The following is a 22,570-nucleotide window of genomic DNA, read 5'->3' as shown; positions in this document are numbered from 1 at the left end:
ATTTATTGACAATTACTACGATAGTCATTAATGATTCAAAATGAAGGGCACTACCCCTGCCCTCAAAGAGCTCCCACTGAAGTTGAAAAAGAAAAATGATTCATCTGTGGAACAAGTAGAATTCAAATCCATACCTTACAATAATTTTATCTTTATAACTAGCCAAACTAGACATTGATCCTATAGTTGATTCAATTATAATAGACATTATTTATACTTTTGGCAATTAGTAATAGAGATAAAACACAGTACCAGGAAGTAAGGTATACTGATGAGTTGGAGGGTTTTCTTCCCCCTTTTTCCTGCCCATTGTTAAGAAATGAATACCACGCTGCAGGCCTTTGTAATAGCACTTAGAAACGAGAACACTTAAGATGGCTTTTCAAATGTTGACATGTGGGTGTCATTTGGGTTCCACAGGAATATTTGAAACTAGGGTCAACTTTAGGTATTTGGGTAAAATTGCTGAAATCACCAGATAGAGCCGACTTTGGTTATAAAGATGCATCTTGACCCTGAGACTGACCTGGGTTTGAATTCTGTTTTGCCCAATCAGCAGCCACGCAGTGCTGAAAGGCACATGGCCTCCCTTTCCTTCATGCCTCCTTGCTACATGTGTACCCAAGAGCAAAGCGCAACATGCCACAAAGCAAAAAGTGTTGTACTCTTTACATTTGATGAAGCTTCTGATTTTCTTTTTAAAATTGAGGAGTCCACCATGCCAAGGATTTCATAATACCAAACCACTATAGGCTGATACAGTCTAATGCAGAGCATGGAAACTGCCCCGTGCATCATAAATCAAATGAGTACCTGGGCTCTGCTGAATGTTTACGAATTGAAGTACCAAGTAGTCGTGGAGTAGCTGGGTTTTTTATTTCAGTGGCTTTAGAAATATATGTCTGTATTTGTTAAGCTTTACAACACAAGAACATGTCATATTCAGCTTGTAGAGCAGTTCCTGTTTCATTTCAAATATTTAAAAAGAGAGAGAACTTCAGATCAGTGGCCTTTCACCCTAAATAGAACCTTTTCTCCTTACTGCCTCCTCCTTTCCTTTTTCTTCCCCCCACCCCACTCACCCCCTTCATTTTCCCTCCATCACAGAAAAAAAAATGGTCAAGGACACACACACACACAAACAAACATCTTTCACCTATTAGATTAGCTTCCACCCAGCTAAGAAGGTATTTGGACTTTCTGCAAAAAACAGTACCACTAACTCCACTTAGAACATTTCTGAAGTCTCTCTGAACCAGCCAAAGCTACTTCCTCCAGGCAGAACAGAAATGTTTGCCAAGTCTTCGCCATAGACTGACAGTAAGTCACTTTTACAAAAATAGTATTGACCTACAAAGCAAAATAAAATAGAACCTTTAAAGAGTGTCCGTAAAGTCCTGTATGTAAAGGGCTTGGGGGACAGGACTCTTGTTAAGTTAGGACTATTTACCAAATGCCTGAGAGGAAGGTTTGGATCAAGAACATCTTTTCCACACTACATTGCCTTTAACAGAAAATACAGTAAAATACACTCGAGATTATAATGCACATAATTTAATTTTTATAAGGATCCAGAAAGAATTACAGGACCTTGACAGGCCTCAAATTATATTATTAACATTCATCTCTATCATATATGCCTGAGGATACGGAGACTAAAATGGTGCTGGCCTTTGAGAAGTAACAGGCTTTTAGGTGGTTTGATTTTTCTTTGTGTCAAAAAAGGAAAAGCTGAGAGAAAATAAATTATTTGGGGTTCTGGATACATGTATGCTTATGGTACTTGAAGAGTTTTAAGAGTCATTAAAACCACTTTCTAGACCGTTGTAAGGGGGACCAGTAGGGCTGTCCAACTCACTCAAACTGACAGCCTGTGTAAAGTGAGTTCCCTGCATAATTATCCGCTCTTCACTTACGTGCACAGTAGAGTCTAAAGCTACACTCCCACTCTGCAAGTGTCTTAGTACAGGTCTGTTTCTTGTCATGACGGGTAACATATTTTTAGAAACTTCTGAACACTGGGGATCGGCATGGTCTCTTGTTTTCAGCCTCCTTGAATCTCACAGGGTACCATCTGTCCAAAGACATTTAAGCATTTCACCAGTTTTATGTGATATAATAAAATACTAATGATTTACCTTCTAGGCAAATGTGCTACCTAATTCTTCCGGGTAGAGTGTCAGGTTTTTAAATTAAAATGTTTATAGAAGGAACATAATGGGGAATAAATCCCCCTAAACTGTTCTGAAATTTACTTCTTTCTTAACAGACTGCTGGGGATAGAATCCCAACTTTGCAAATGTTTATTTCTCTTATACAGTAAACTAGAGGGGAGCAAAGAGGCTCAAATACAACCCAGCAGGAGAGAACTAGTGGTCTACGCCTAGGAAGTCAAGTTCAAGGGAGGGTATATCCAGAGGTCAGCAAGCCAGGATGCTGTTACAGAGAATGCACATGGAGAAAGGTCAAGATGCAGAACACTGTGTATTTGGGATTAAATGAAAGTACCTGCCCCCACAAAAATTGTGAGTCTATAGTTCCAGAAGTTAGGGTCAAAACAGAGGGCTTAGGAGCAGACTTGGGGCACTAGAGCGTCCAGGGTCAAAGTGGTCATGGGGTAGGGCTGATAGGAGAAATACAGGAGACCAGAGGAAGAAAACAAGAAACAGGAGCTCAAATATCCTTTCTTGACTCTTAAATAGTATAAAATCTCTTCTCTCAGCATCATGAAATGCTAGTTCAATTCCACCTGTGTTACCAGAGCTTTCGCAATAAAACTAAACACCCTCCTCTGGCTAGCTCAAGAGGGCATCACTACTTTCCAAGCCTTTATAATGCATTGCGTTTAAAGGAGCCTGTTGAACTAAATACGGGTCTTTGAAAAGATTCTCTCTAAAGTGCACCCTCATTTGTAAGGGTCCTTTTGTTTAGAAAGAAGCACCTTTGTGCTTAGTTCTAAAAATGCATTAACTGAAGAGGTCTTTTACTTTGCTACTTCCACTCAATTGTATTTTACCTTGACTGGCTTCACAGGAAAACATGGTCCTTTTTATCTTTCAGAAAGTTTCTTCTAAAAAAAAATGACACATTGCTTTTTATTGCTAAAGTTTCTCCTTGGATATTCAATCAGCAATGAAAGAAGTCATTGTCTTCAACTAACCAACTCTTTCAATATGTCCTCATAGTATTTAAAGAACAAAGGACGGTAAACTTTCTTTAGTCTTTCACAATAAAGAGATGGGTATAATACCTGTCTCAAATTAATGAGGGTTCTGTAAAAAAATGAATATCCAGAAAATTTAATGCCTAAAAGGCTAAAAAAAGGAATACTGCATTTCAAGTAGAAACCAAGCCTTCTTCTCAAGGTCCCCTGATCTTGAACCTCGCGACAGGCAGTGAAATAAAATCCCCATGCCATTTTGCGAAAATGAGCAAGAACAGAAAGGACACCAGAGCTTGGGGAACATGGGACAGGTGGACAATGAAACTGTGGCTTCTGCCGAAGAAGAAGAACAATGTTAGGGATGCTCCTTCCCCCTTCCTGCCGCAGCGCACACAGTCAGTCAACACACACAAACTAGGCGTGCAGTAAGTACCGACTATCAAATTCAACGCTCCACAAGACCTGCATTCATCAAGGTTAGAGTACAGTTTGGTGGATCCCAACTTAGTACCTGGGAAATCTTTCCTGAGGTAGTTTATTCCATAGACCCTATATTTTGAAAGATGTTATCTAACAAATACTGTTCATTAATCATTTTTTACAAAATGATCATAAAATGTATAAATTTTCAAATTGTCAAGTCCAAAAGAATATCAAGCTGAGTTAGTAGAAATAAAAAGAATTGAGCTAGGTTCCTAGAGTCTATCTGTCTATTGAATCATATATAGAAAACAAGTAGATAAGAAATAAAATTAAAATTACTATTTTTTAAAGATTTTTTAAAATTTAAAAATTTTTAAATTTATTTTTAGAGAGAGGAGAAAGGAGGGAGACAGAGAGGGAGAGAAACCTCAATGTGTGGTTGCTGTCCCCCTGCTGGGGACCTGGCCCGCAACCCAGGCATGTGCCCTGACTGGAAATCAAACTGGGGACCCTTTGGTTCACAGGCCGGCACTCAATCCACTGAGCCAAACCAGCCAGGGCAATAAAATTACTATTTAAAATATCAGGGACTAATAAATATGATGTGCTGGGAATAAATCCACAGAAAAATTATGAAAGACTTCTATGATTAAAAGAATTCGAAACAGAGTTTCAAAGACCAAAATGAAAAAAAAATAAATCATATTCATAGATAGAAAAGACTACAACTGTAAGTATATAAAAATGTAAATGTAAACCTTAAAAAGGATTCCTCCCCCAAACATTGATAATTTAATGCAATTCCATGCAAAGGGTTTTTTGAAGAAACATCAAAGTCAATTTAGATTTTATGAAGACACAAACAGCCAACAAAACTCAAAATAAACTTAAACAAAGAACAGAGTGGGAAGTTATGCTCCTGAAAACACTGAATTACTTTACTGCCACAGGAGTCAAATCGATTACTATACTGTTGTTGACGCTAGAGCAGATATCAATACATAGAACCCTGACACAGGATACAGAGCCCAGAAACCAACCCTGCGTTAAGAGGCCTTTGATATTTGACAAGGTGTGTACTTTATGGCCCTGCAAAGCAGTGAGAAAGGGAGGATCCTGTGATGGCCAGAGGAGAGCCGATAAGGGAGAAATTGCCAGGGATATTGACAAGAGAAAAATACAATCACGATCCTATCTCCCACCACATATGGCGGTCAGGTGTACTCAATGCCTAAGTGTGGAAAGTAAAATGATAAAGCCTTTAGAAGATAATAAAACAGAATATCTTGTCATTCCTTGGGTAGGAGAGGATTTCTTAAGACAGTGTGGGGGTTCAGAATGAGTCACCCTAATATACTCCACTCTGGCATGAAGATTATTTCAAGCTGAAACAATGCAGGCTGAGAAGGCTCAGGAAGAAAGTTTGTCCTTCCCCATTACTGCCTAAAAGAATTTCAGAGAGAGAACCTGCTCCAGGGAGGGAAATACGGTCACAGAAGACTATAGTTTAATCTAAATTGTATCTGGTGGATAGGGAGCAACCTACCAAAGCCCATTTGATCCAAGTCCTGCCTGTGTCCCATTGTTTCAAGATGGCCCAGCAAACATTTGTCCACCGAACATTAACCCTTTTCATCCTCTTGTGACTTGTCCTTAATTCCCTTTGAGGTTCTGGACCCCTACTTCCCCGCCCCGCTTAGTCCAGAATGACATATATACCTCACCTTGCTTTATTGTCTCTGGAATTTTTGTGCTTATGTGAATCCTCCATGTACACATGTTGAAATTTGATATCCTCCTCTTAATCTGCCTTAGGTCATTTTAATTATTCTACCAGCTAGAAAAAGTAAAAGGGAAAGGGGAAATTTTCCCCACACCAGACAATAGGAAAAGGCAACACTAAGAAGGGAAGGAAGGAAAGGAAAGAAAGAGGGAGGAAAAAGAAAGCAAGGAGAACAAAGGGGGGAAGAAGGGAAAACGAGTCCATTGCTCAAATTCTGCCACTTGCATCTGTCGCAGGCTGCAGACTCTCCGTCACCAGCATGTGACACTGCGGGTAAACACGTTGAGGGAAACCTGTTAGAGATGGCTGTAAAAAGTTTAAATGGAAATTTTGTTTACTAAGTCCAACTTAAAGACTGTGTATTTGGAATGTCTTTATTTTTATTTATTTTTGTATAATTCATTTCACTGACAGTTACTAAACTGTCACCTAAGGCCTGGAAGACTTTAATGGTCCACAGATTTTGAGAAGTAGTGAAACAGACAATGTAAAATTAAAATGAATAACATTTAAAAATTCTACTCATTAAAAGACATCTCTTGATTCATTGAAAGACACTTTTGATCAACAGAATAGAAGACAAGTTATAGTATCTTTTACTATTCTTTGAAGGATTAAATGCACGTGTTTAAAACACCTAAGGAAAGGCTTACTATTCCATGCCCTAGTCTGACGCCCCGCAGGGTACTTTAAAAAACTCCACTTGTAGCTTCTTTCCCATCTCTTAATTGTGTGTTTGTTTCTTGATCTATCCACTTTAGACACTATTTATTGACTTCTTATAATGGCAGATGAAGTTTTAGCTCACGTACGCCACCAATCCATTTTAGAATTTTCTACATTGGTTACCAATGAACATTTTAAGTGATACAATGCCCATAGTTCTTTATTTCTTCTTTTTTCAACGACAGATAATACTTCCTGACTCCATAGTTTGTAAGGAGACTCATTGTTTGTAGCATTCTTTTCCTTTTTATCATTTACTTGCTCCCTAAAAGGATACTTTTTTATCTAAAAAGTATGTAAAATGGATAAAATCTATACTTTTGTATCTATAAAACAGACACATCTAAAATAGATACTTGACCTTTTCAGGATAAATTTAATAGCATGTGTATTATTTATAATTTGATTCAAAAAAGGTCAAAATTAATATACACTTTACATTTTCAAAATTATGTAAATATTGTTCATTGAAGGGCCCAGCAGTGTACAACAATGACCTTTTTTTAAATCTAGCTTTTAATTTGTCTAGGTATTCACATTTCTTTTTTCTTTTAAAAACAGATTTGCACTTATAATGACCTTATTTTCTCCCTCAAATGCTCCAACAAATCTATCAAGTCTCTTTTTGCTGGAGACCTGCCACCTAGGCCCTCTTCTGCTACAAACCTTGGCTGGTTGATCTCCAAGTTAGTGCACAGAAGTCCTTCTGGGATGCTCTTTCATTGTTTCCTCTCCCTTTGTATCCACTCTTTGCTACTTATTGCGGGATTTATCCCCTCGGTCCACTCTCAAAAAAGACATATCTATATCCTAATCCACAGAACCTGTAAATGTTACTTTATTAAAAAAGAGAGAAGGTATTTGTAGATGCAATTAAGGATCTTGAGATCATCTTTGGATTACCCATGCGGGTCCCAAATCTAATGATAAGTGTTCTTACAAGAGGGATGTAGAGAGGCTTTTGAGACAGAAATACAGAGAAGAAGACACCCAGAGGGGGAGGAAGCAATGTGACTATGAAGGCAGACATTGGAGCAATACAGCCACAAACCAAGCAATGACTGAGGCCAACAGAAACTGGAAAGACCGAAGACTGATTCTCCCCTATGGCCCAAGAGCAGTGGGTTGCTGCTGATGCCTTGATTTCAGCCTTCTGGTCTTCAGAACTGTGAACTCTCTCCTCCTGGATCTGACTCCTGTTTTCTACGAACAGTTGCAATCTCTTGTCTTGCCTACATATGCCCCCATCTACTTTTTGGAGGTTGTACCTTTCAATTTTTATAAACTTTTTTTTTAATCAGTGCCTGCAGTGTTGTTGTGTGGACACAAATATGTTTGGTGACTATATCATCTGAAAATGGAATTTATAGTTAAAAATGAAATACAATGATGGACCCCTTTTGGCTATTAACTGACACTCAGATCACAAAATTGAAGTCATGTATGCATAAAGTAGGATAAAAATTACCAACATTAAAAACTTTCAATAACCTTCCAAGTTGGAAGACCAGGATCCTAGTTTCAGATGTTTAACTAACTGAAATCATATATTTTAATACAGAAGTTATTAGCTTTCTGGGATCTAATGATCTTAAGTCCAGGCTCTTCCACTGAAATTGCAATTTCCTTTTGCAAAGTTTTCCCAAGTGCTAGAATTCTTTACAGCAGTGTCTGCAGGATGCGGTGGGGCTGTGATCCCCATTAAACTACAAAAGGTTTGCAGTATCCTGGCGTGCTATCCAAAACCATTCAACCAATCCACCTTCAAGGAGTTATGTCCATAGCACTCCGAACACCAGGCCGCTGGCCAATTTGCAAAGTTCATTTTCTTGACAATGAAAATATTTGCATACACTTGAATGTGTACCGAAGCAAGAAATCTTCAGGAGAAGCAAAACAGAGCTACCTGTGTACTCTGCTACAATGGTTTAAATGTTAGAGGTAAGAAATTTGAAATAAGATGCTAAATCATTCCTTGTGGTGTTTCCATTTCCACTGAGACTTTACTATAAAGAATAAACAAACACACAAAGAGACAAACAAACAAACAAACAAAACCCAAACACAAAAACACTGTGATCAATCATATGTTCTACTGGACAGAAACCTCCCTGAAGGGAGGGCCTTACACAATCTGAGCTCTTATCTCTTTAAACAGAGAATACAGCCAGCTCTGACCCTCGCCCTAGAGACCTGCTTCTGCCCATTGCATTATAGTATTGTAATTAGGAATTCCCATGGAAGTTTCTGTGATGTAGTACCATAGACATTAACTATCAGCCAAAGGGAAGGAAACAAAAGCAGAATAAAATTTCAACTCTAAACTTATTAAACCTCTAACACAAATCATCACATCACTTCTGTCATAAACCACGGCAATCCACAGAGACACATTTAATCAGGCTTTTTCAAAAACAAATTGCTTGTGCCCCTCACTGCGCACACACGCACCTCCTGCTATTACTCTCCTGATATTCACGGGTTACTGGCTGTTTTTAATCGTGGAACAATGGAATATTTTTGAACGAATAACTGTTACCATGAATTTCTTAGACCAAGAAGTGTTCAGTATGAATTGATAAAATCACCATTTACCTAAGTGTTTGTCATTATATTTTAGTAAGGAGGATCTGATAGATAATAGCTTCTAATAATCAAAAAGCATTCACTTACAGTGCGTAAAAAGAAGGTACCAGAGTAACTAACTACACGATAAACATACAAGGGGGAGGGACCATGACGCAGCAGAGCACGGTGCTATTGTGCATAGACTTGACGCCACACACATAGTAAACAGTGGTAGGTATTAGAACCACCTGGGGGCTGGTCAAGAAAACAGCCCCCTGAAGGAGGTCAATGCCTTGTATCTTTAGCAAGTTCCTCCAGAAGAGTCTGATATACAGCAAATTTGAAAAGTACTACACGGGGGGAGCAATTAAAATAAGAGAGAGATGACGAGAGAGAGAGAGAGAGAGAGAGAGAGAGAGAGAATAGTTTGATGTTACGAGAGGCTGTCAATATTGGAGAAATCCCCACCTCCTTCAGATAGATAAAACACCACAGAACACTCCCTTGGAGACATCCTGGTACCATGTCTCCATCTATATCCCCATATTAGTGCAAGTAAAATGCCCCCAAATGGCCTTGGGCTCTGGACGCCAACTCACTAGTGTTCCTATGTGGAGAAGTATCCAGCTGCTCTGTCCACCCCTTCAGGGTAAGGTAGAAAAATGTGACCACACCCAACTTCTGCAAGGAGCCTAGTGGCTGTTGAAAGGAGAGGCAGTAGAGAAATCAGCAATGTCAGCTAATCAGGGGCTTGGGCTTATTCCTTTTTAATTTGATAAATAATTAATTTTTAAAATTGAATAGAATTGAAAAATATCAATTTATTCAATATTTTAAATACTGAATTCATTTTATGTGAATGAGAATTTTTCTTCACTGCATTGAAAGAGAAACAACAACATATGCTCTCTTCTTCACGCCTCCTTCAAAGTTTGCATGAGGTCTGTGTGCATGTGTCAGCTCTGATGCGGGCCGGGCTCAGCAATTCCCAGATGACTTTGATTCAGTCAGGCCCTCTGACTACCCTACCTTCCAGGCCTGTCTACAGAAAACAAAACAAAGGATGTGGAAGGAAGATGAACTCTGAATCCTTTAATGCTCTGGGTTTAGAGCCATTATAAAAAGCCGTGACTACTACATGCAGACTTTTATTTTGCTCAAAATCCAAGATCCTGTGACTCTCCAAATCCCCACTGTCTGGGTTGGTTCTGTGCACTGATAACTAAAGTCTTTCGACTCATAATTTGATTACTTGGCTCCCAGATAAAAAGAGAAGGCCTGGGATCCAGGAATCAGGGGCTTACCCCTCAGTATCCAGTCCTGCAGTTCTCACCCCTTCTTCATGATTCAAGGTCAGTTACTGCCCACATGCCCAGAAGGACACTAGGATGCTGTAATACTGTGCCCACCATGAATAATCAGGGAAGATGACAGATACAGTTTCCTCTGCATTCGTGAAGCTTAAATTCTAAAGAAATCTGAAGATGCTAAAGAAATAATAATAATATTATAATCTGCAATTGTGATAAAGAACACTTAAGACAGTGAGACCTAAAAAGTATCCACAGATATCCCAGAAAAAGTGACATTTGAATAGAGCTTGGAGAATGAATAGGAATGAGCTCACCTGTGGAGTACTGGGATAAGGGTCTCTGGGGGACTGCTCCATACTCCAAGTCTTGATGTCGGAGGGGGCATGGCATGCTCAGAGAAGGGAAAATGTCAGTGTGGCTGGGGCATTGTGAGAAACTGGTAAGAAAGAACTGGGCTGTGGAGGAAGAGAGGGAAGGCTGGGGAAAGGGATGGAAGAAGAAGGCCAGACCAGGCAGGACTCTTAGGTCATCAGAAGGTTCAGATTTGATTCTAAAAAGACTGGGAATGATAAAACAACTTCATAATTGTTGTTGTGTGTTTTTTCTTACAAAAAAAAATGTGGAACTCTTCACAATGTGTGTGTTAGCCTTGCACAGGGGCCGTGCTAATCTTCTCTGTATTGTTCCAATTTTAGTGTATGTGCTTGGGAAGCAAGCGCAACCTCAGATAATTTTTTCGTAACTTTGGCCCCTGTGTGTGACATAGATTGCTAATTCCTAGACATACAGCACAGTCAGTCATGGGAGGACCACAGCCTCTGTCTGGACGATGCCAGCAGCTGGGGAAAAAGACAAACACAAGAACACATGGTGGTAGACACAGAGAGCTGATCTCTGACGAAGATGAAAGTATGAAGACACGGTAGTATTTTTACAGCAAACGATGCTGGGCAAGTACATGGGGAAAACTCTACATGTACACTTCACCCTTCACAAAAAAATAACTCAAAACAGATCATAGATCTAAATGTCAAGCACAAAATTATACAACTTTCAGAAGAGAGCAGAGGAGAAAATCCAAATGCCCTTGGATAGGGTGATGCCTCTTTAGATATAATATCTAAGGCATGATCCATGAAAAGAATAATTGATAAGCTGGACCTGATTAAAATTAAAAACTTCTGCTCTGTGAAAGGCACTTTGTCAGGAGAATGAGACGACAGACCACAACTAGGATAAAATATTTGCAAAATACATACATGATAAAGGACTGTCACTCAAAATATATATATTAAAAAACCCTTACAACTGAAAAATAAGAAAATAAATTGATTAAAAGCTGGGTAAAATTTCACTTATATAATCAAATACATACATACATACATGGAAAAGAATGATGGTTGCCAAAGGCAGCAAAGGAGGAGGGGGCAAAGTGGGTGGAAATGACCGAAACATAGCAAGTTTTAAGATAAATAAGTCCTATGGATATAATGGTGACTATGATGAACAATTCTGCGTTGTATGTTACTAAGCGTAGATTTTAAAAGTTTTCATCAGAAGAAAAAATATTTAGCTCTATGTGGTGTTGGACGTTAACTCAATTTATTGTGGTGATTATTTCTCAGTACACACATATATCAAATCATTATGTTGCACATCTAAAATTAATATAATTTTATATGTCAAGTATATCTCATTTAAAAAAAAAACTGGGCTAAAGAGCCAACGACACCTCACCAGAGAAGATACACAGATGATAAGTAAGCATATGAAAAGATGCTCCATATCACATGTCATCAGGGAACTACAAATCGAATCAACAATGACATAACACTACACCTCTATTCAAATGGCCAAAATCTGGAATACAGACACCAAAATCTGGAAGACTGACACCAAAATCTGGAAGACTGACACCAAAATCTGGAATACTGCTGGGAAGCATGGGAAACAACAGAAAAACTCATTCATGTTTGGTAGGAATGCAAACTATCACTTTGGAGGATAGTTTGGCAGTTTCTTATAAAAGTAAACATACTCTGACCATACAACCTGGCAATTGCATTTGTTGGTATTTACCCAAATGAATAGAAGTTAATTCCACACAAAAATCTGCACATGGGGCATATAGCAGCTATATTAATAATTGACAAGCCTTAAAAGCAACTAAGATGTCCTTTAGTATGCGTACATGAACAGTGGCACAGCCAGACAACAAACACCATTTAAAGCTAAAAAGAAACAGGCTATTAATTAATCCATGAAAAGACATGGAGGGATGTCAGAGGCATATTACTGAGTGGAAGAAGCCTGCCTCAAAAGTCTACATACTGTATGATTCCAACGATATGGAATTCTAGGAAAAGTAAAAAGAGACAGTAAAGAAGATCGGAGGTTGCAGGGGTTGTACACTTCATCATACACTTGCCAAAGCTCACAGAGTGTACACCGAGAGTGAACTCCAAGGTAAACCATGGGTTTGGGGTGATGAGTTGTTAGTTCAGACTCATCCGTTACAGCAAATCTCTCTCTGATGCAGGACATTAACCCTGGGGGAGGCCGTGAGTGTGTGGGCGAGTGGAGCAGGTGAAAACTCTCTGCATCTTCTGCTCCGGTTTGCTGAGAACTTAAAAGTGATCTAATAAATAGGTCTATTTGAAAGGAGACTAAAGGACACATGGACAAAACCAAGGGGGAGGGTGGAACAAGGGAGGGAGCTGGGTTTGGCTGGGGTGGGGGGAGACATGGGGGGAAATGCAGACAACTGTAACTAAACAACAATAAAATAATTTAAAAAATAAATAAAATGAAAAAAATATTTTATACTGAGAATGGACACAGCTTGGTAGTTTAGAATTCGAATTAGATTTTAGAATTTAGATTAGAATGTGGTGAAAGCAGGGGGTGCACAAGAGAGAAAGTGGATCACCCAGATTCGTGCCTTGGGCAGTACGATGGATTGGCTGCCACTCATTGCAAAGGGCCTGACAGGAAGCAGGGAGAAAGAGAGGACTATGAGGTGAGAGAAACCGAAAAGGAAATCAGGTTCCTTGTTTAAACTTAGACCACTGCAAGTCCTTCAGTCCCTTCCTTTTATTTTTTCTTTTAATTGGAGGACCAGTCTTCATATCATTTCATTGGAAAATGCAATCCACTTACAGTTAGGCATAGCATGATTCGGATAGAAAAGTTAAATAGAGGCGGATGTCTTTGTACACATACAGAAAGCACAATGGCAGAAAGGAAACAATATGGGAATATGGTTTGGGGTCTGAAAGACCTGGATTCTAACTTGTCCTGGACACTCATTAGCTGTGGAGACAAATTAATTAAACTATGTGTTCCTTAGCTTCCTCCTGCAGGAAGGCCATTGCATGCAGGGTGGTTGTGAGGAACAGAAATAATGTTTTTAGATAACTGGCACAAAGTTTGTCCTCACACAATCTACGCAAGTGTTGGAATTAAACTCTGGGTGCTTCTCACACATTAACATGAATTTCATAGCTGCATAAAAATATAATGCAATCAAGCAGAATAAATATCATGCTAAATATATACCAAAAAGTGGGGCTCTCCTAGAATTCTCTGAAGCAGCCTAGAAGCGAAGACTTGGTACCACACTTTTTATTGCGGGCACTCCACGTTTTTCTAGATGGTGCATGTTTATTCTTTTCCTGAAGCAACACTAAGTGGTTAGTCCTCAAAACATTTCAAAGCCTGGTGACCAAAAGGCAACATGTAGTTTTCCCTTCTGTTTCTTTGGTCCTTCTTTCCTCTTTTCTAAGTACTTTCCACAAAGCAATCCCTTCAGAGATAACTGCAGACATTTCAAAGTGCAAAAAGGATGCCTGGATTATTAAATAATATTGGCTGAAAACCTACCGTGTGCTAAATATGATAGCAAGAAAACACACACATGCACATACACACAAAACCACAAAGAAGACTTAACGAAAAGCCAACAATATTAGAATGAGTGTTATGAAGCTTAAGGAAACAGTCCTACACCATCCACAAAATAATACAAATGTCAAATAAACAGTCTGGACACTAAGAATTCTCCAATCAGTCAGGGTCTTGTCTGCAGAGATTTGGCATACTGTACTCCTTGGGTAGCAGAGAGCCTACTGTCAAATGTTGAGTACAGTGCAGTAGAATTCTCTCTGCTTTTTGTATGATGAGCTGAGCAATTAGTCTGAACTTGAGTCATAGTCACGACAATCGCCAGCCCTGACCTGTGCTGACCACATTTGTAGCCACCCCCCCACCATCGACCTACCCCATGTCTGCCTCCAATTGCTGAGACACAGAATGCCAAGTGAAACAGTATGAAAAGGTTACTTACTACAAACTGAGAAATGGATAAACTCATAATTTTTAAAACATGTGGAACACATGTTCCCCAGGTAAGACCTTGCACTTCAAATGTCAGGCCAGAGTGAATTCTTAAAGCTGAGTTATGAAGCTCTGAAAATAGAGTTTATAATGAAAATGTTGACAGGCTCTTACAGCCCTCATAGTATAGAAAATGTAATATGTCACCTTGTTTTACAAGATTTTACTGGCACAGGAGAAAATTAAAACATTTAACATCTTTCACTTCACCAAATTGCTTTCCTCCTGCAAAGTGTGGTGCCGTTTGTGGGACTGTTTCATTTATAAACATCCTTTACATTGTCACCAGGCTGAACACGCACGCTCTCAGCTTTGCACCCACATTTCCTTCCCAAAGCACAGAAACGCTTATTGAGGCAGCATTATCTTGGAGCCTTATTCACATTTTTTGAAGACAAGTTAAGTTGTAAGAGCTCTGGAGGAGGAAAGGCTGAGATTATTTACATAGCCACACAGGCAACATAAATAATGCTGGTCATTAAAATGTTTTCTGAGAGCCTTTCAAAAAGTCTTTCTGTAAAAAAACCAAACATTCCTACTGTAGATATTTATACAGATTTAGGGGTGGAAAGACAAAAAATAGGTTTGTGTTTCAGGAAACACTAACATACAAATTTCAATATTTAAAAAAAAATTCTCACCCAAGAATATGTTCATTGGTTTTGAGAGAGAGGAAGAGAAACAGAGGAACATCAATCAATTGGCCCCTTTACCCAACTCGCACCCTGACTGGGGATCGAACCTGTAACCTAGGCATGTGCCCTGAGCAGGAATCGAACTTGTAACCTTTTGGTATATGTGACAACACTCCAATTAACTGAGCCACTGGCCGGGGCTGGAGGAAACAGGTTTCAACCCTCTGGCAAAATAGGAGGACTGCTTATATTTCTGAACAGAAGGAGACAACAAGCATAACGTGGGGGATACTTCTCTAAATTTGTTAGAAATTATCCAGCGTTGTATGAAAACACAGCTAATAATCCAAGCCATATCATTAACATGAATCTCTTAACCCCAGTGATATTTTAATATTTTTAATGCCCATTTACTTTCATGATGGGTTGAAGGCCGACTGGGGTAACTGGCCAATCTGCAGTCCACATGCCTTCCCAGGAAAAGAGGGCGGAGTCCAAAGGTTTGCTGGTCCAGAGAAAGCTCTTCAAAGCCATGACAAACACTATTCAGACGTTCGCTACGTGAGAATGGAGAGATGCTGTGTTTCAGTATCATCCAAAATAAGGTCGAGACCCTGAATGTTACCGGTACTTTTAGTGCAGTCACCGTTGATCGTGATGACTTCGGGAAAGGGTATTGATCCTACAGTGTTGCTGCTGAGAGCTGTGACAGGCAGGTACAACCTCACAGGGTTGTGCAGGGCCATGTGGGTGGAGAAGCCAGCACTGCGCATGGGAAACAGGCCAGATAGTCACAGGGCCTTCAGGGCACAAAGAACATGACCCCACATAGGAAAAGAGGGCTCCTTCGTGGGGCTTCTCTCTCCCCTTTGCTGCAGGGTGCCTAGATCTAGCTGCTTCTTAACTCATAAAACGCTGACACCCTTTGACTCCTCAATGACATTGTTACATAGACGTCTTTAAGAGTGCCCTAGTTCACGCTGGCTGCTGTGGCTCAGGGGTTGAGTCCTGGCCTGTGAATCAAAGGGTCTCCGGTTTGATTCATGCAGGCCATGCCCCCGGTGGGGGGCATGTGAGAGGCAACCACACCTTGATGTTTCTCTCCCTTTCTTTCTATCTCCCTTCCCCTCTGTAAAAAATAAATAAATAAAATCTTTTTTTAAAAAGTGCCCTAATTCTCTGTTTTCCATCATTTATCAGGCACTTACTAAGTCCCAGGCCCTCTGCTAAACATGACTAGATTGTCTTCCCAGCAACATTATAAGGTTGGCCCATTTTATAGTTGGGAACCTAGGCCCAGGTCATTCCCATAGATGGGCCAAGTTTACAGGACTAGTGAATCAGGAGAGATAGGACTCAAAGTCCTGTCTCTCTGAAGTCTACACTCCTAACCACCATGCTCTGCCCTACAGTTGCCCGGGTTCCAAAGAGACTGTTCACCCAGGGAAGTTAAGTAGACACAACAGGATCTGTATTTCCATGAAGTCACTGACCTGTGGACAAGGGCATGTGTGTCTGCACATGTGTGTGTTACGGGATATAGTGTAGTAGGTGCCATGCCACAACGCAGGGTGGGGAGGGTGAAGCGCAGTCACTGTGAGCACTAAGAAAATGGGGTCTCTCCTAGCCCAAGGGGGCCGAAGATTCCTACAGATGGGCTGCATGAACCAAGTCTTGTAAAAAATATATACATGCAAGTACAACACATACAGAATGGAGTGTGCAAAGCCATGGGCGTCAGAATATGCGCGCTTAGGAAACTGCTGTGAAGACTGAAGGGAAGAGTATGGATATAACAGATCTCGAGAGGGTCTCCAGGGCACCAGAAGGAGTTCCCATTCTTCTCTGGTGCGCTGACATGACCAGACGCCATTTTTGACAGTATATGTAACCCCTGGGAAACTCTGGTTTGTGTCTAAGGGTAAAGCCCCAAGGCATTTTATGGAGCGACACCTATGAGAAGCTTCCTTCTACAGAAAGCTGGGAAGACACATATCAGGACAGGAGAATTCTAGGGCATGTAAGATGTTTTCTTCCAGGTTTCTGTATATAAGATTTTCTCCCTCCCTCCCTCCCTCCCTCCCTCCCTCCCTCCCTCTCTCTTTCTCTCTCCACTCAAGTGAGGCAAGCACTGTGGCTGTTCAACAATATCAAGTCATCACTACTTTACTGTAAGCAATAAACTTCAGTGATGTTACAAGTTAAGGAGAAGCCAGATCTACTGGCCGTAAAACACATACTGAAGTCTAATATTTAGAGCTAGGCTAACAATATGTTCTGGAATCTACTAATATCTACTAAAATGCTGATACCCTTTTACTCAGGCACAAAAGAGCATCCACTAAATACAGGAATATACATTAAGGCATGATTGACAAAAGTGAAAAACAGAAACAAACCAAATATCTATCAGCAGAGGAATATAAACCATAAAAATATTATGCAGGAATTTAAGTATGAAACTGACTTGTAAGAACAAATATTTTTAAAATGTTCAAGCCATATCATTAAGTGAAAAAGCAAGCTACAGAGTATTTACGGGGTACTAAGATGATATTGTTTATGTTAAAAATAAACAATAGATACTTCTCCAAGGAGGACATACAGAGGGCCCATAGACATATGAAAAACTGCTCAGCATCACTAGCCTTCAGGGAGATGCAAATTAAAGCCACAATGAGATATCACCTTACACCTGTCAGAATGGCTATCATTTAAAAATCAACAAACAAGTGCTGGCGAGGATGTGGAGAAAAGGGAACCCTAGTGCACTGTTGGTGGGAATGCAGACTGGTGCAGCCACTGTGGAAAACAGTATGGAATTACCCCCCAAAATTAAAAAAGGAACTGCCTTTTGACACAGTGATTCCATTGGTGGGAAATACCCTAAGAACCCTGAAACACCAATTCAAAAGAACCTGTGCCCCCTATGGTCACAGCAGCACAATTTACAATAGCCAAGTGCGAGAAACAGCCTAAGCGCCCATCAGTAGATGAATGCATTAAAAAAGTGTGGCACATTTACACAGTGGAATACGACACAGGAGAAAGGAAGAAGGAATTCCTACCTTGTGCGACAGCATGGATGGAACTGGAGACTATTATGCTAAGTGTAATAAGCCAGTCAGTGAAAGACAAATACCATATGATCTCACTTATAAAAGGAATATAATGAACAAAATAAACTAACAAGCAACACAGAACCAGAGACATGGCAACATGGAACAGACTGACAGCTGCCAGAGGAGAGTCGGGGGGGAAGAATGGTGGGAAGGTGGGGAAGGGACTAGTCAAAGAACATGTATGAATGACCCACAGACATGGACAACAGTGTGGGGATTGACTAGGGGAGCAGGGGCAGGGATAGAGGAGAACAAAGGGGTAAAATTGGGACAACTATAATAGAATATAAAGAATAATAAAAAAATTAAAGGCCAAAAAAAAGTATTGAAAGTTGCTTTTTTTTAAGACAAAAAGTAGATTAGGTGTTGCCAGGACAAAAGGGGAAGGGGAAATGAAAGTGACAAAACATTTTCGAGTTAGAAAGTGGTGATGAGTGCACAACTTTATGAATATGGTAACAATGAGTGGATAATATACTTTCAAAGGGTGAATTTTAATGGTATGTGAACTATTTCTTAATAAAAAACAAGCAAACAAATCCCAGATATGTGCAATGTGTGTCTGTTTGGGGGTTGAGGAGAACTGTAAGGGACATTAACTTTATCTGCAACTACATCTTCCAAACCCAGGCCCTTCCTGGGCTGAAACTGAGCTGGAAATAACCTCAGAGAAATAGCCACAATGTTCACTCATGAAGCGCCCTGTGCCCCGCGGGACCCAAAGTATGCCCCGGAAGCAGTGTTTGGATCCTGCTAATTACATTTTCTGTCATGTTTCAGAAGCCTTTGAAGATATATTTTCCTTGCAAGAGGGACCACAAAATTCCAATCCAATAAAATCAACCAGCACTGAAACTTAACGGTGAAGCTTTATAGGCTTTATTAATCTTTAAAACACTTTCTTAAATAGACTCCAGGTTGGTGAAATGCTCCAGGTAAATCTTCTCAAATGAAACCTCATGCGAAGCTCTTTTACAAGGGTGGTAAAGCTTCAAGGGTTACAATAAAATCTATTTTTTGGTGATTTTTTGCAATTTTTAACAAAAGTAGGGTGGTTATAAATTTAATAGTAGAATTTATGACTGTGCTATTTATCAACAGATTTAAGAGGCAGAGGCTCAGAAAGAGTCATCTAAATGAAAAGGCGTGAGTGTGATTGTGTGTGTGCATGCGTGGTTTTTATGTCTAAATATCTCTGGGTGCCCTAGTTAAGAATATAGAAGCGTAAATCCAGCTGTTCGAAGATCGTAATGGGAAATACGCTGACGACAGAATGCAGATTTTCTTTCGCACACACATCCCCGCCTGTACCAATACCTATCGCACTATTTCCATGGACTTGCTCTGACCTGAGCTCACTAGATTCAGAGCTGGGTATATCTGCCTGGGGCTTCACCACTCTCCAGAAATTAGAGCCCCTACTTTGGCCTCCTGGACCTAGTTCCAAAATGGAGTAGAAGGAGGTTTCCACACTACCAACAATTCTCTGAACACCAGCTGGGTGTCCTTACAATTCACCTCAATTCTAACAAGCATCTACCTGGAGATAGTATCAGATCCCACAGGTACAGGGCTCAGTCCTACAAGACTGCCTGCACCGCCATCTCCTACTTCAGACAGCAGTCGCAAATCCAGGTTGTTACCTGTGCTTTTGGCTGACTGGTTCCCAGGTACTCCTCCTCCTCGGGTTTGATTGATTTGCTGTAGTGGCTCACAGAACTCGGAGGAACATGTACTTACTCTATCACTGGATTTTATTATAAAAGGATATAACAGGAATAGCCACGTGGAAGAGATGTATCCAAGGCATGAGGGAAAAGTGTGGAGCTTCCATGTCCTTGAACATGGGAGCACACAGGCACAGTGCTCTCCCAACACCTCTACTGCTCATCAACTGGAAGCTCCTAGGATCTTTTTTTTTTTTAATGGAGACTTCATTGCAAAGGCATGATTGATTATATCACTGAATATTGGTAATTGATTCAACCTCCTTTCTCTCTCCCCTTCCTGGAGGTCAGGGGTGGCCTGAAAGTTCCCACCCTCCAGTGGCATGGTTGGTTCTCCAGGCAACCAACCCCCATTCTTCGGTGGGGTCCAAAAGTCATCTAATTCACATTAAAAAACACCTTTATCACTCTCATCACTTAAGAAATTCCAAGGGTTTTAGGAGCTCCATGGCAGAAACAGGATGAAAACCAAAAATGTATTTCTTATTGTAAATCCCAATATCATAGTCCTATAGCTCTATATGGTCCTGTTAGAGCAGTTGCCTCCATACCTGAGGGGCATTTAGAGATAAACCCTCGATAAGGACACGTGATGGATTATGGGTACAGAGGGCTGCTTTTCAGATGCTTTGGATGGGTTTTCAATGTGCCTTTCAGTGGAAAACATTCTGACCTCTGGGGCTAAGGCAGTAGGTTTTGCCTTCTCATAGGAAGCCTCTGAAGAACTTCCAGCTATAGCACAGGGAATGGCAGCTTTGATCATATTACGTTGTGTTTTATATATTCTTAATATACTGTGAAATGAGGAGATAGATTTGACACCTACTGTGGTTATTTATTTGGTATCGAAAACGTTTGTCATTGTTTTATGCTCAACTCATGACTCAAAGTTTAAAACAAGTTATTTACTTCATCAAGAATATGTGGCTCCTTCCTGTATCTCATTGGCTACCTATTCACTAGGAATCAACTCTGATTTATTTTAATTCTTACCAAATGGAGTCACTTGTGCTAAGCCCCAAGTCAACAAAGCAAGGTTTCATGTCTAACCTAATTGCAGTGTCAGCCTCTCTTACGAATGTGACCTCTAACCAGCCAAAATGGAATTTCCTGGTCAGCACTAGAGAGGTACTCTGCCTGATAAGACTCCCTACCTTCTCCTAAGGGAGGGTGACCTTGCCTAGGTGCCCACCGGCTTTCCCCTATAAAAGCCTTCCATGTAGCACAGCTCCTTGCACCTCCTTTCCCATTGCTAGATATATGCTGATCCAGTCATGAATTTTTAAATAAAACACTAGATCCTCAAATATACTCAGCTGAATTTTGTTTTTTAATGATAGATATATTTAATAATCATGGGAGAAATGACCCATGGATTACAGTGCTTATTGAATATATAGATATCCATTATAAATGAAATATTAGACTATTAAAAAACAATAACTTCTTAAGGGAAGAGGAGTAAGTGTTTTCCCTAATGGTATTCAGTACTTTCATCTATATATACTGATCCTGACAGGAAAAGTTTATGGGCGCTGTCCAGAAAGTATCCAGCCACATACCGTGAAAAAGGAGACATTTATTGAAGAAGATACAAGAGACAAGAAACATTGGACAGAGGACAATGACACCTCAGCGCCCTTCAAAGCAGGCACCTTGGGATCTCACACAATTCTCCTAATCACCATCAGCTGCCCTGTCGTATTTTCCTGAATCTCATTGATGGTTTAAAATCTCTTCCCTGTCAAAGGTGATTTTAATTTGGGGAAAAGCCAGAAGTCTCAGGGTGCCCAGTCTGGGCTGTAAGGGAGTGCGTCACCCAGGTGATGTGGTGTTTCATCAAAAAACTCTGCACAAGACCTGCTGCATGAGCAGGCACGTTGTCGTGATGAAGCTGCCAATCACCAGTTGCCCATAGATACGGCCTTTTTAATGATCCGAATAGTTTCCATGGAGGAATGTTCAAGCTTAATGCAAATCTAGATGCAGATTCATTGTTCTACTCACTCAGTCATTTGAATGCGACAGCCACACAGTACACATGCTCACTCAAGGGCATCTACCACCTCCACTGACTAGTACAGTGAGGTTGTCATTGTTCTTGCACGCACATTCCAGTCCACTCTCCTTGGCTGCCAAGTTACATCAATGTCACACAAGCTGTTCGTATTCTATTAGAAATGGTTGTACTTTTTCTGGACAGACCTCATACATGAGATTTTCCATGATTGCTCCCAACTTAGTTTCTAGAATATCCCCTAAATTTGAATGTTTCCTTGCTTTATCAAAAATGTTTGTATCATACATAACATAAATATCTTAATTCAAAGGTCTTTAGGGAATACTAAACTTAAATAATAAATTTTAGCCTGGACGAAAAAAGTGTAAGAGGAAAAATCAGTACCAGAGGCAGGTTCATAAAATTAAAATTGAATTACTAAATTTATTATCAGTCATAATTTCATCAAAGATTTACAATTATATCCCCTGATCTCTCTACTTACTCTGATTTAAGTATTTGTTAGGCTGACATTAAAATTAAAAAAAAATCAAGCTTTTGTATTCCAAAGGGATCTTCTAAAACTCAAACGAGTTTTTCGTTGCTGTCACTGAGTTGTCTTAGGTATTATTATTCCAGTTAAATTACAGTATCTGCAAAAACCACACTGTAGCTAGCTTAAGGATTGACTAAAAGAACAGTGCTCTTAAAATACT

At 40.0% G+C, this 22,570-nt stretch overlaps 1 protein-coding gene and 1 non-coding gene across 3 annotated transcripts in view; both read right to left on the bottom strand.

The window, feature by feature from the left end:
- Positions 1 to 22,570, bottom strand: part of DCC (DCC netrin 1 receptor) — a 995,961-nt gene that overhangs the window by 604,557 nt on the left and 368,834 nt on the right. The gene's annotated exons all lie outside the window — the stretch shown is intronic.
- On the bottom strand, positions 10,590 to 10,691 carry LOC112323077 (U6 spliceosomal RNA). Its single transcript, XR_002976705.2, has one exon. It is a non-coding gene; the product is annotated as a U6 spliceosomal RNA (small nuclear RNA).

The sequence above is a fragment of the Desmodus rotundus genome, chromosome 10, assembly GCF_022682495.2.
Source record: "Desmodus rotundus isolate HL8 chromosome 10, HLdesRot8A.1, whole genome shotgun sequence".
In the NCBI taxonomy this organism is placed as follows: Eukaryota; Metazoa; Chordata; class Mammalia; order Chiroptera; family Phyllostomidae; genus Desmodus; species Desmodus rotundus.
This window is presented reverse-complemented; position numbering and strand designations above follow the sequence as displayed.